This window comes from Bombina bombina, chromosome 3, assembly GCF_027579735.1.
Source record: "Bombina bombina isolate aBomBom1 chromosome 3, aBomBom1.pri, whole genome shotgun sequence".
NCBI lineage: Eukaryota > Metazoa > Chordata > Amphibia > Anura > Bombinatoridae > Bombina > Bombina bombina.
The window spans coordinates 375790940-375806564 of record NC_069501.1 but is presented as its reverse complement, the minus strand read 5'-3'; positions in this window follow the sequence as shown (position 1 = coordinate 375806564).

The window sequence follows — 15625 nt, the reverse complement described above, 5'->3', positions numbered from 1 at the left end:
TGTTCAATAAAGATGATTGGCTTTAGATCATATTGCTGTGTGGTCTGAGTCATTCTAAGGGATCCTTATCAGATAATCTACATCTGCCTCAGGTGGTACACTGGGCCCGTGGCTTCGGCCTGACCTCACACTTACCCCCCTGGGGAAACACCTAACAATTTTGGTGTCAGTTATGTGGGATTCGCCGTGGGTGAGTATGAGTGCTTTTACCATGCTTTCCTTCTGTGAATCTGAACCTAAATTTAGTCTGGTAATAGCTGTTGATAATATATGATGAAGGGTTAAAGGGTTCCTGTGGTTGAGACGCAGGTTTGCGGAGGTTATAGTCCTGCCAGCAGTTGTGAAACCCCTCCAGCCAGGTTGATAGTCCTGGGCTGGTTTACGACAGGTATTGTGAGTCCTGTCTGTGATAAGCGTGCAAGAAATAAATGAATGCCATTTGACGGAAGAATTTTAAGCTAAGCTCCCCCTGACAAATTAGCAGTGAGTGAGTCTCACGTGTGTTAAATTTTCCCATGTTCATTCCCATAATAGAGTTTTGTTACCCACCTGAAGCTCATGTTGATATCTGATGCTTGCTTTGTTTTGTTTGTGTTTTGCTGCTATATAATTGCTTAGAAAATATTAAGTTGCTATGCATGTTATTATTGTGGCTATTATTGTGTTGAGAAATGGGATCTGCTTATAGATAAGAATGCACAGAGAAAATTACATGTATAAGGTCGGAAAAAAAGAGTTAATAGTTTCTGCAAAAGGCAGAAATATTTCAAAACACTGTCAGTGAGTATTACTGTGTGGTAAATAGAGAAATCTCTGTGTTAAAAAATGTAGCAGGCAAAGAAGGGGGCCACCACTGAGCGTGCACATAGATCAGAAGAGAAAAAAAAAAAGAAAGAAACCTGTTACAGCAGCTCCGTTTGTAAGACTTTTTGTTTGCTTGCAGTAATAAAAAGGAAATTTTGTATATTGAGATGCATAATGTGTGATGGTCTGTCGGTTCTCACTGTGGTATGCGTGTAACAGATTTACTTTAAACCAAAAAACAGAATGTATTATTTGAAAATGATTGTCCCAATACGTGCAAAAATGGCCATTTTGCGGGTGATTCGGAAATAAAAAAACATTTTGAACTTGGTGACAAGTTAATCTTGTGGTCTTTTATATGTATGTGGTACGCTATGAAAAAGATGTTTTTCTGAGAAAGGAAAAAAGGGAGTGAATCTCTGGTATGCGAGATGGAATGAGCTTGTGTGTCTGTATCGCTGTAAAAATGTTTCTTACTGTTTCTCTGCTGGGAAATCAGAAGTAAGAAGATATTTTGTAGTGTTATTTTTTTATACCTGTATTTTAAAGTCAACAGCATGTTTTAAGTATGTGGTATTAATAAGCAGTTTTAGTTTTAAGTGATAATTGTTTTTCGGCATGTAAAGATATGATATTGTTTTAGCAAGTGAAGTAACGGCTTTGAAAGTGGCTTTGAAAGTGCGATGGTGTGTGTGATTTTTTGTCACGCTCGGGTAAATATGAAACTGTTTCTGGTATGATTAATGGGTTAACGTATGTTGTATTTGTAAGGTCTGTGCACGGAGTTGGTGCACACAATGAAATATATTTATAGGCTGTAATTGAAAGTTTATCTAAAAGTGCGTCCGTTTGTGTTGCAAGTAAATTAATCTGCAGGTCATGCTACAGTACAGAAGTGGAATTTCTGTGGTAAATCATACAAGCAGCCTAAATTATGGTTAGGATATATATATGAGATTTACGTGATAAATGGTTAGTTCTTAAAGGGACAGTTCACTGTAACAAAGTGTTGCTATTAATGTATTGTCCATGACTTGTTATACAAGCTGCATAGTATAAAATATAGGAGAAATTGCATTTGCAAGTTTATTTGTATATATATGAAGTAGCTGGTTTTATGCTTTCAAAACACAGTTGATTGCAACTTTAGATAATAAGAATATCTCATTATCTTATATTTGTCTGTAAAATCAGAGCTCAGTGCGTAGACGGAGCAATAGAAAATTGTCATTTTATTATTTAAAGGATCAGTTCATTCTGGTGAAAGGAGTTCAGGAGCAGCAATAACACTGTATTAGTAGTTTGCAGAATGTATTTTAAGAGACCGTTCTTTGTATATATTTATTTTAAATCTGCCGTTTAGATAGCAGATATTTCTTTTTGCAGTATAACTTAATTCTCTCTGTAATGCAAACTGAAGTGATAAGTTGTCTACAATTTTAGTGTAGTGATCTGTGAGACTAGCAAAAAAAAAAAAAAACCAACGAGAAAAAACAGAGGAGTGAAAATATTTAAAGGGATACAGGCAAACTGATATAACATCTGAGAATTTAAGGGAATATTTACATAAAAGACAATGAGGTTTACTGTAAGCCTAACACTTAGTATATTTCACTGTGTTAGCAGTTTCAATTAAAGATTATTTTTTAGTTTGGGTAAAATGTCCCTTTAACTAGCCTGCATCCCGCTGTGAGTGCATTCTTATGCTGCTTATGCTTGCTTAGGCTATTTAATGAACGTCAGTATACATTTTTTATTATAAGGATCATTGGGAATAATTTAAAGGGGAAATGGTATTATTATTCTTTTGTAGAAAGCTTATTTTTGTGTTATATGCGGTTGTTATATTTGGCTGGAGAGCTGCAGAATGGTGAATATCAAATTATACACAACGTTAAATCCAATAATTTTGTTGTGGTTAAGCTAATTAGCATTTATCAAGTTTTAGTGTGAATTTTATATTTTTAAGTAGTAGACAGTGTTTTTCCTTTAAGTAAAAGTGAAACTTTGAGCTTGCCTCACTATCCTTGAGAAGAATGATAACACTGTGCATGTTTTGCTTTTCTTTAAAAAAAAAAAAAAAGTTTCTCTCTTGTGTTTGGCTTTGTCGCAGAGAGAAAGATTTGTACTTTACATTTAAAGAGGCAGTACTGGTGTTCTATGTTCTAAAAAATGATAAATATAAATTGCTCACTACAAAGAAACCAGTATTTATATTATATTCTGTCACAGAATATAGCTTAAAAATGATAATTTTATTTCTGTGGCTGTCAAACTGTATCTCACAGATATTACAGAACTCTTTGGCCTAGATTTGGAGTTTGGCGTTAGCCGTGAAAACTAGCGTTAGAGGCTCCTAACGCTGGTTTCTTATGGACTCCGGTATTTAGAGCTCATTTACCGACACTCAAAAATCACCCAACGCACAAATCTCTACCGACAGCTCAAACCCAGTAGTTAACATATACCGACAAAATAAACATCCACGAATCACAAAACAAATATTACACAAACTACACTTACACTCATACAAACACAACACTATATTTATTTTTCAGATTTAATAATTTTTCATCCAAATACAAAGGATCAAAGTTGCGAGATCTCGGGTGTTAGAAAAAAAACAACACAAATCCATTTTCCCATTGACTTACATTGACACACGGGAAAAGACCCTCATATAGCTACATCTAACTAATAAGATTATCACAAACATACACTCATCGATGCATACAAAAAATATACACCACATTACATACACAAACAAGTTATTTATTACAAAATTAACACGATTTAGCTACTTTTTCACACAAGCTCATGACGTCACTCACTTTACGAGGAAAACCAGTCTTAGGAAAAAAAAATGACCAAAATTTGGAGCCTCCATTGACTTCTATGGGGAAGACGTGCTCGTGCACGCGAAAGACAGATTTCCCTAACGCACGCAAATAGCGTAGACCTAAAAACTCCAAATACCAGCGCTAGAAAATACATGCTTTTCTGCGTTAGACCCAGCTATGATAAATAGATCAAGAAATGACTATTTCCCTATGGTGGACTTAGGGATTTTACTTATTGAATATTCACAACACCATTAAATTGTTTCAGACTTTTATATTACATCAACTACAAATCAACATCACTAGTAACAAACTTTTTTTAAAAAAATATTACATTTAAATGGAAACAAAAATAATTTAAACTTTTCAGGATTCACAAACAGTACACAATGGGAAACACCTGTCATTTACCTTTATTATTGCATTTCATTTATTCAACTCATATGCTTGCAGCAACTGCATATCTACATAGGCTTAACACATGATCAGTCATGGATGCACATACATTACTTTTACCATTCACTCATACATGTGCATTCAAATGATGGGGGAAAAACACATTACATTCTCTATAGGAATCACAAAACAGAACATATGGATTTTAATGTACTTTTAACATCATGATTCCATCACAATATACCATTAGGAATTACATACAAGAAGAACATCATTACACCAGATTACAGATGTCACTTTATGGGAAGGAACAACAATGCCAGACCGCTATATAGAAGTCAGCATATGTGGGACACAATCACAATATATACGTAGATGTACATAACACGCATCACGCAACCACAAAGCACACATTTAGATTTTATTCAGCACACAATAACAATGTAGCACAATACAACAACACAATGAGGATTTCAGAACTACATAGGCAGGTTAATAATATGATGACGTCATTAGAAGATTCAACCATACACATTACAGATTCACCACTGTACCGCCCCTTTCTGAACTTTAACACTCAATACTACAATACAACATATACGTAAATAACAGTTTTGAACAGCATTATTAGGGAGATTTGAATGGGACAATTAATAAATATTGTCAGATCGCAAATCACTTATATATATAATACTACAGATGACAGCCGGAAGTTATTCAGTATTAGTGCCATTTGAAAGGGACGCATACAATATTGACAGTTCGGCAATCACTTATATATACAATACTACAGATGGCAGACGGGAAGTTCGGAATTATTATTGCGATTTTAAAGGGACGCATACAATATTGACAGCTCGGCAATCACTTATATATACAATACTACAGATGACAGCCGGAAGTTCTACAGTATTATTGCCATTTTAATGGGACGCATACAATATTGACAGCTCGGCAATCACTTATATATACAATACTACAGATGGCAGACGGGATGTTCGGAATTATTATTGCGATTTGAAAGGGACGCATACAATATTGACAGCTCGGCAATCACTTATATATACAATGCTACAGATGGCAGACGGGAAGTTCGGAATTATTATTGCGATTTTAAAGGGACGCATACAATATTGACAGCTCTGCAATCACTTATATATACAATACTACAGATGGCAGATGGAAGTTATTCAGTATTAGTGCCATTTGAAAGGGACGCATACAATATTGACATCTCGGCAATCACTTATATATACAATACTACAGATGACAGCCGGAAGTTAGTCAGTATTAGTGCCATTTTAATGGGACGCATACAATATTGACATCTCGGCAATCACTTATATATACAATACTACAGATGGCAGACGGGAAGTTCGGAATTATTATTGCGATTTTAAAGGGACGCATACAATATTGACAGCTTGGCAATCACTTATATATACAATACTACAGATGGCAGACGGGAAGTTCGGAATTATTATTGCGATTTTCAAGGGACGCGTACAATATTGACATCTCGACAATCACTTATATATACAATACTACAGATGGCAGATGTTACTTTATCGTTTTCAAACAATGTTGCAGCAACATTGATCGATCACATTCGATGCACATTATACACAACTATGCACTTTCATTCATGTTAGCCTGGACGTGTGCTTGTTACTATAAGATCGCGTTTAAGAAATATTGATTACGCATATGATCAAACATTACAAACATGCACTGTATGTGTGATATTTGACACTTTCACATTGAGATTCATTGGGGGAAAACAACATTTCAGCCCCCCCCAAAAAAACGCCCACTTTGAAAGCATTCGCGCCGCTCACATACAAACAAGTGAATACAATTAGCAATCATTACAAACTCACTACCATTGGACTAATTGTACTATAAATCCCCCAAACAACATGGCCAATGCATCACTTGTGATCCACATCAGATCAAGTGCATACCTTGTTACACTGTTTTGAAAGATGGATGACGATGACATGGTAGACACTGCTGGTGCTGCTATTGGGGAACTAGCTGTTGATCGAATCAGGCAGCCTCGGCGGCTCAGACTGAGACGAAGGGGTCATCTGGTTCGAGGTCCTCGTGTCTACAGGGTGAGACCCACCTTGGAAAACATGAGCGACTTTGAGGTTTATGATAAGTATCGGCTCAATCGCGAACAGCTCATTGGCCTTTACGATCTTCTTAAACCTCATTTGGAGCCACGTATTAGAATAAGGACTGCTGTTCCCGCCATGAGTAAGATGCTAAGTTGTCTATACGTCCTGGCCTCCGGGAGTTTTCAATCCGGAGAAATGTACATGCATGGCCTGTCTCAAGGTACATTCTGTGGTGTTTGATAACTTTCTGGACGCCATGGTACGTATCAGTAAGCATTACATAGGATTCCCACAAAATGATGGTGATTGGAGGCGCCTGAAGCGGGAATTTTTTGATATTGCTCAATTGCCCAATGTCTTGGGAGCCATAGATTGTACCCACATTGCGCTGCATGCTCCAATTGATGACTTGCCCTTCAGAAATTGCAAACATTTTCATAGCCTCAACGTGCAGTATGTTTGTGAAGCACAGATGAGGATTATGCATGTGTGTGCGAATTTTGGAGGGGCTTGTCATGATGCCCGCATCCTCGCTCAGTTGTCCCTGTGGAGACCGTTTGAGGAAAGACAAATGCCCCCTGGTTATCTCATTGGTGAGTATTTGTGCACAAAATGGTTAATTAGTTTGACAATTGCCACTGTAGTTTTAAAATGTTAGCGTAATGTTCAGCTATAGGATGCAATTTAACCATTTATTTATTTTTCCGCAAATGTCTAGTTTTAGTTCAATGCAGATATGTAGCATGTCTTACCTTAAATGCTCAGATAGAGAATGCAATGTAACCATTTAGTTTGCATTTTACACAAGGTTTGGTTTAGGAGAAATATGCATATGTAGCATGCCTTAGCTGAAATGGGAAGATATTAGCTAATGCAATTTAACCATGTCATTGTCTCTTTCCGCAAATGTCTAGTTTTAGTTCAATGCAGATATGTAGCATGTCTTACCTTAAATGCTCAGATAGAGAATGCAATGTAACCATTTAGTTTGCATTTTACACAAGGTTTGGTTTAGGAGAAATACGCATATGTAGCATGTCTTAGCTGAAATGGGAAGATATTAGCTCATGCAATTTAACCATGTAATTGTCTCTTTCCGCAAATGTTTAGTTTTAGTTCAATGCAGATATGTAGCATGTCTTACCTTAAATGCTCAGATAGAGAATGCAATGTAACCATTTAGTTTGCATTTTACACAAGGTTTGGTTTAGGAGAAATATGCATATGTAGCATGTCTTAGCTGAAATAGGAAGATATTAGCTCATGCAATTTAACCATGTCATTGTCTCTTTCCGCAAATGTCTAGTTTTAGTTCAATGCAGATATGTAGCATGTCTTACCTTAAATGCTCAGATAGAGAATGCAATGTAACCATTTATTTTGCATTTTACACAAGGTTTGGTTTAGGAGAAATACGCATATGTAGCATGTCTTAGCTGAAATGGGAAGATATTAGCTCATGCAATTTAACCATGTAATTGTCTCTTTCCGCAAATGTTTAGTTTTAGTTCAATGCAGATATGTAGCATGTCTTACCTTAAATGCTCAGATAGAGAATGCAATGTAACCATTTAGTTTGCATTTTACACAAAGTTTGGTTTAGGAGAAATACGCATGTGTAGCATGTTTTAGCTGAAATGGGAAGATATTAGCTCATGCAATTTAACCATGTCATTGTCTCTTTCCGCAAATGTTTAGTTTTAGTTCAATGCAGATATGTAGCATGTCTTACCTTAAATGCTCAGATAGAGAATGCAATGTAACCATTTAGTTTGCATTTTACACAAGGTTTGGTTTAGGAGAAATACGCATATGTAGCATGTCTTAGCTGAAATGGGAAGATAGAGAATAAGATTGAACTAGATTATTCTTTTAAAATACAAAAATTTGTTAGTGGATTATCGTGTACAAAAACTTTTATTGGAATCAAAATACTATTTTGAGGATTCAGTTTGAATTATGTTCTGTTCATAATTTATAGGTGATTCTGGGTACATGAGACGGCCTTGGCTTATTACCCCCTTGCGTAGCCCGACTGATGTGTCTGAGGAGCGCTACAATAGGGCTCATAAGAGAACCAGGGCGGTGGTTGAACGGATGTTCGGGCTCCTGAAGATGAGGTTCAGGTGCCTGGACCGGTCTGGAGGAGCCCTCCAGTACAAACCAAAGAAGGTGGCTAAGATCGTTGTAGCCTGTAGTGTCCTGCATAATATTGCACAGCGGGCTGGGATGCTGCAGGGCATCCAGGCGCACCGAAACCTCCTCAGAGATGAGGAGGATAATCCTGTTCTAGAGGGGCCATTCCGGGACGAGGGGCTCAATCTCAGAGCAGACATCATCAACCGCCACTTTAGACGGTAAATAATAGAAGTTAGACTGGAGTATTGTCAATAGATGTGAACTCTAGGGAAATGACAAGTAGAGAATTGTGCAAACATGTTAGGATTGTTCATCAAATGCTAAAAATGTGTTTGATTTATTAATATAGGTGATGCTCTGGTCATTGGGTCCTGTAGCGAGTCTTTGCCACCTGGTTTTTAAAGAGGACATCAGCTGGTAAGTATAAATGTATGGACTGTTGCTGGCATGAATTGTACACAAATACATCATATGGCATACATTTTCAAAACTAGTATTTAGTTTACACATTACTTAAAATGTACATACTCAGAAAGGGATCCTCTAGCATAACCATCCTCTAGCATGACTATGGTTCAATGTCACACATTAGAGGTTCGTTCTGCTCAATATGACTCATCTTCAAACTTGATAGAACATAACACAAGATGCTATATGGTATTTCACAGTCCTCTATTTTTGAAATGATGAATAAGGCACCTATTGAAGATCAACTGTTTACCCCTGAATTGACTTTCAAAGACCATGCATTATCCAGGTTTGTGTACCAATGCATGCTAGTGAAGAATGTTAAATATTAATAGCTTACATACATTAGTCATATTTAGTTCATAATTAGATATTTAGGGATCACAATCAGACACTTAGATGATTTTACTTTTTTAGATGGTATTTCAGTCCTCTATTTTATGAACTGATGAATAAGACACCTATTGAAGATCAACTGTTTACCCCTGAATTGACTTTCAAAGACCATGCATTATCCAGGTTGGTGTACCAATGCATGCTAGTGAAGAATGTTGAATATTAGTAGCTTACATACATTAGTCATATTTAGTTCATAATTAGATATTTAGGGATCACAATCAGACACTTAGATGATTTTACTTTTTTAGATGGTATTTCAGTCCTCTATTTTATGAACTGATGAATAAGACACCTAATGAAGATCAACTGTTTACCCCTGAATTGACTTTCAAAGACCATGCATTATACAGGTTGGTGTACCAATGCATGCTAGTGAAGAATGTTGAATATTAGTAGCTTACATACATTAGTCATATTTTGTTCATAATTAGATATTTAGGGATCACAATCAGAAAAAGGAATACATATTATAGTTGATATAGAGGTATTTGAATGGACATGAAATATTACATTTATGTTCAGCATACATATATATTTATTATTGGAATGTGGTATACATTATAATGTATAATTCAAAATTCTGATATTTAAATTTAATTTTTATTACACAATATAATGGTGTATGTTTATTTTATTTATTTTTAAATTTAAATCATAAATATCTTGATAAAATGTTGAACAAAGTTAGAGCATAGACACAAGATGATTGTAAATGTATTTTATGAATATTTGACAACGTGTGTATTAACTTTGTAAAATTTTGTTTTTTAATTTCAGATTGTCATCTGATGACTTCCAGGAATATTTTTTTGTTTTTGTTTCAAAAACTTTTTTTTTTTAAAATGGTAATAATCAACATTTTATTATTAAATACACTCTTTTGAACAGATTATAATAAATATCCATATAATCTGTCAATAAAAAACAATTTAACTCCCATGACTTGTAGTTGTCTATTTGACAAGCACATGCATAAGATCAAATAATGCATTAATTTTAGAAAATCCACTGATTCAGAGAATATTAAATTAAACTATCTTTTTTAAATTAATTGGGGAGTGAGATCCATCGATGCTTTTCTTTTGAAATTCTTAGATGTTAAAATAATTTCGGATATGTAGTCAAAATTTTAAATAAATTATTTCATTTCACTTTTAAGAAGGGGAAGTGGTTCACTTACATTAAAGTGACAGTGTTGTTGAATGTAAAATTAATTTTATAAGATCTTGTATCTTCCTTAGGTATCTCAAAACATTAGTTTATTAAATTTATAAATGTTTACTTTTATAAATGGTAGGTCATTTAACTTCATATTTTTCACAAGCGAGTTATTGGATGCCATGTTAATAGATTTTATTTTCTAGTGGAGTCATTTAAAGGGACATTTAACTATAGTTATAAATATTATGTATTTTTTAAAATCTTACCTCTTGGGTTAGACATCACATATCTATATATAATTTTCATTCCCCTTTAGTTTCTTTTGACAATGTAAAATCAACATTCAAAATGTTTTGGTCCTTAAAGGGACATTCACAAAGTATATTGTGTCTTGATTTTTAAAAAATCATAAAAGAATGTAAACATATTTAGAAAGTACTATAGAATTACATTCAGTCTTTAAATATACTTCGAAAAATATACATCAATGCACATATCTTAGTCAATTACATAAGGCATCTATGTGCAACCAACAATCAGCATCAAAATAGCCTATCTAGATATGTATTTAATCCAAGAATATATATAATTACAATCTAATGATTGAATACCAAAACATATTAAGTTGTTCAAATATTATAATCTTATCCAAAATGCATACATAACATATAGCTTAATGTCCCTCTAAGCTGAAGACTGCGAAATACATCCATTACAATATATATTTCAGTCAGTGTGTAAAACAATCCAGAAGTTAATCTAAATATGCTTTACTCATATGTTATACTAATTTAGCAAAAGGAAGGTGGCTAGGTTTATGATTTTTCAAGCATTATTGTGAAATGTCTCTTTAAAGGGACATGAACTCAAAATATACTTAAAGGGAGACAGTTAAAAAATTAATGATTTATACATTCTGAATGAGTATTCTATTTTAAGCAACTTTAAAAATTGTCTCATATTATCAATGTTCCTCGTGATGTTGCTATCATTACTTTAAAAATAAGGCATTAAATAGATAATTTATTTGCTTCAGTACTCTGGACAGAACTTTTTTTTTTTGGTTGGATTAATTGATCCAATAATCATCAAGGACAACCCAGGTTTTTTTGCAAAAATTGTCCGTAATCTAGAATATCATTATTGATTTGCAAAGAAAGATAACAAGATAATTCTTAACATTTGAGAATCGGATTAAATTATAAAGTTGCTTAACATTTCATGCTCAATCTGAATCACGAACGCTAAATTTGTTTGGACAGTGTCCCTTTAAGAGATTTAAAGAGTGTATTTACTTCTCTTCTTATCTTGACATACTTTGCTTGAAAAGCATATCGAGATAGGCTCAGTAGATGAAGATTGGTGGACTCACAGAGATGCCTTATGTGATTGGCTCAACCATGTGCATTTGAATTTCTTCTGTTGAGGATATCTAAATACTAAGATAAATTGAGTTAAATTTTAAAGTCTAAACAATTTTCTATCTCTACAGATCTTTTGATACAATTGTTTGTTTGTAATGTCTATTTAAAAATAAAGACGCCATTGCACAATAACATATATGAGCACTTCAGACAAATACAAGCTTGAGGTTTATTTACTAATAACAAACAAACCTGTAGTTTAACATTTATAAACAGATTATCCAAGTTACTGACATTATAACCTGAATTTGAACATTCAGAAAGATTGCGTGAGAAACAGATCTTGAAACACCAGATTTGCATCTTTAAACATTAGAGTCTAATGTCACGCATATCACGGATATTAAATCTGCGTCACACATATCCGCATGACAGGCCCATGAGTTACAAATAAGTCTACATGAAAAATTAAGTAACAGCACCACCAGGAGGTATGTGTAAGGAAGTTACTAAGATATGAAACATTAAGGAACGGCCAATCAGAGTTCATCACACAAACACAACTTGAGTCAGGATGGTCTCACAGACATTCTAATAATATTTCAAACTTTTATCCAATCAGATGTACAGATGACTTGTCCCATGGTGCATCTCATGTTTACTTCACCATATAAAAGTCCATTACACGTTGCCATCTTTGTCAGTTCTCTAATGCCTGCAGGCAGTTATATATTTATAATATAATATAAATATTTATATTAGACAACCTAGCAGGCATGACGTCTCCCAGGTTCACCAAGCCAGAGAGTGCTGCACTGGTCCACGCCGTCAAGGACTTTTATCCCCAGCTGTTTGGGAACAAGAGGAGGTCGACAGATGCGCCTGTTAAGAAGGCCCTCTGGGAGTCTATCACCAATGCGGTTCAATTGGTGTGTGACGTCCAGAGGAGCCAGGATCAAATCATGAGGAGATTCGGAGATATGAGGTTGCGCTTGACAAAAAGTCAACCTCATAAGGGACTGGGTACAAGCCCGTAAAAGAGGGGGCCAAAGAAAGGCCCCGTGGAAACTATACCTACTCCCTTATGAGGTGACTTTATGCAAGCTCCTCAATCTCCGGGTCCCCAAAAGATTTAGATCCTCACCATCCTCGGCCTCCTCTTCTTCCCTCCCAGCTGCGGGATCTGAAAGTCCTGACGTGGGGGCCAGGGCAGCTGCTTCTCCGTCCGGTGGCCTGGGAGGAGCTGATAGAGAATCTGAACCAGGTAACTATCCAACTTCATATAATATCTTAATATTTGATTATTTTTTTAAAAATGTGTATATAGTCAGATACTAAACCTATACAGATCTCACAACATACACTACATATGATGTTTAGATATCTGATTTTAGATTAGTGACACATGAAATAGGAATGATGTTTCTTGCGCTCTACAGAATATGCGTCACAGAGCGAAAATTGAATTGCGCATACACGTTAACATGGGTTTGCTGTAAGTGGCATTGCTTTATACATGTTGGTCAAATGACGGATGCGTAATTCCGCTTGGAATCATTGCGCAATGATCGCGAAAATGGAATTGCGCATACACGTTAACATGGGTTTGCTGTAAGTGGCATTGCTTTATACATGTTGGTCAAATGACGGATGCGTAATTCAGCTTGGAATCATTGCGCAATGATCGCGAAAATTAGAATTGCGCATACACGTTAACATGGGTTTGCTGTAAGTGGCATTGCTTTATACATGTTGGTCAAATGACGGATGAGTAATTCAGCTTGGAATCATTGCGCAATGATTGCGAAAATTAGAATTGCGCATACACGTTAACATGGGTTTGCTGTAAGTGGCATTGCTTTATACATGTTGGTCAAAATGAAATGTGAATTATTATATATGTGAAGAATACAGTATTCTTATTTTCAATATTATACATAATAAAAAAAAAGCAGAATCAAAAACAAAAATAACATATGCCCATCAATTGATGAGAATGAAATAACACCAAAAAATAATTAAAAGCTACAGTAAACAACACAACTGATTGAAAATAAGAGTACAGGATATATTTATCATGAATTTAATTGAGGAAACAATTAACTCATGGGACTACCAAAAGATTAATAGTTTTTAATTGATTTGCTAATAATGTAAAGATTTTAAACATGGCATGATTTGTATTAATGATATCCAATCCTCATTTAATATATTACAGATCTGGATGTTGGTGCTGGATCCTCAAGCCAGGGCTTGTCACAGTATGGTATGTCTCATTTTAATTGACATTTGTCTTAGAAACATGGACAGAACATTACATACTAAATCCACATTGTTCAATATTTATATGTATCTGCAAAATGGATTAGTAAAATAAAATAAACAGAGGATTACATTGTAAGACTACTCTGAATTTTTATCAAATTTAAAATATCCCATCTATTCTGGATATCTTAATTTTAATGTAAGATTCTTTGAATGTCCAATTTATATTCTTCCCTTGTGTATTGCTTAATCTTATTTGTATACATTTTTAAAAAACTCACACACTTTTGCATATGATTTGTTTTTAAAAATATAGATTCCATTTTTTAAATTGATCACGTCATTTAAGGGACATGCCAACGAAATTTTACATTGAATGATTTGTAAACGTGATTTTATTGTTTTGTTTAAACATTTTATGAGCTACATTGGTTCAGTCTATTGTTTTAGTTCTTCTAAAAACATATTGATTTTGGTTTAGGTTAAACAATGCATTACTGGTATTATCCAGCTGTTTTTTTATGCATAAATTGGCATTGGGTCAAAAGTTAAAATCATGTGTTGAGATAACAGTAGTACATAGTTTCAAAAAGTATACAATTACACATTTAGAGCTTCATGTCCCTTTAATAGATGAAAATTAAATAATTCTTAGGATATCCTTAAATAACATATTAGATTCGAATTGCATGCTCAATCCCATTCATTACATCAGCATATGGAGTAGAGAATTCATTAACACCAACCTTGTCAAATCAATATATTTTTATATTAAAGGGACACTGAGCTAAAATTATTAATGTCATTCAGATAGAGCATGCAATATTAAGCAACATTTAAATATAATACTATAATCATATGTGAAATATTCTATTGCTAAATGTATTTTAAAATCAAGAATAAACGTTTATCTGCAGCTCAATTTTGGTTGACCAACCTGGGTTTTTATTGATGATTGGTGGATACCTTCAACAAACAATATTTATTGAATCCAATATTGCTTATCTGCCTTTAAGATTAAAATGTAGCAACATTAAAATTATAATAGGAGTCAATGTTAAATCATTTGGAACAGTTTGAACAGTGAAATCAATGATTGAAATAAATCATGTCAGTGTCCCTTTAATAAACAATAGATTCATTAATCCTTCCATTCTTTGGATTAGACAATATTGATATATAATTCACATGTTCACTGTTGGAGTTACTTTCTAGATATAAGCATACTCTAACAGCACCATGATTACATATTTGTACTAATCAATTTGGTTTGGTATTGTGATCAATATGTGTTGTATCCTAAACAAGATTACTGTACATTGCACAAATGGATCGATGTGCCACATGTCTTTGTTTATATTTGTCAACAGCTGTTATTCAAAATGTGGTTTGTGTGTATTCTTTGAAGAACATTGCTCAATGGGTATATTTAGATATGCAATAGCATCGTATGAGATGAGTTTGATGTCTAATATAGTCAGAAATTAAACATATGTTCAATACATAATTTTTTACAGAATCCCCTTGATTCAATCAAGCATTTTATTTTATAATGACTGCTCTATTCTTCACATTTTAAAGTTGATTATTCTTATAAATCGATACATATGTGATTTAGTGCTATCCCAAATGTGTTCACTAATATATATCTATATCATTTATAGAG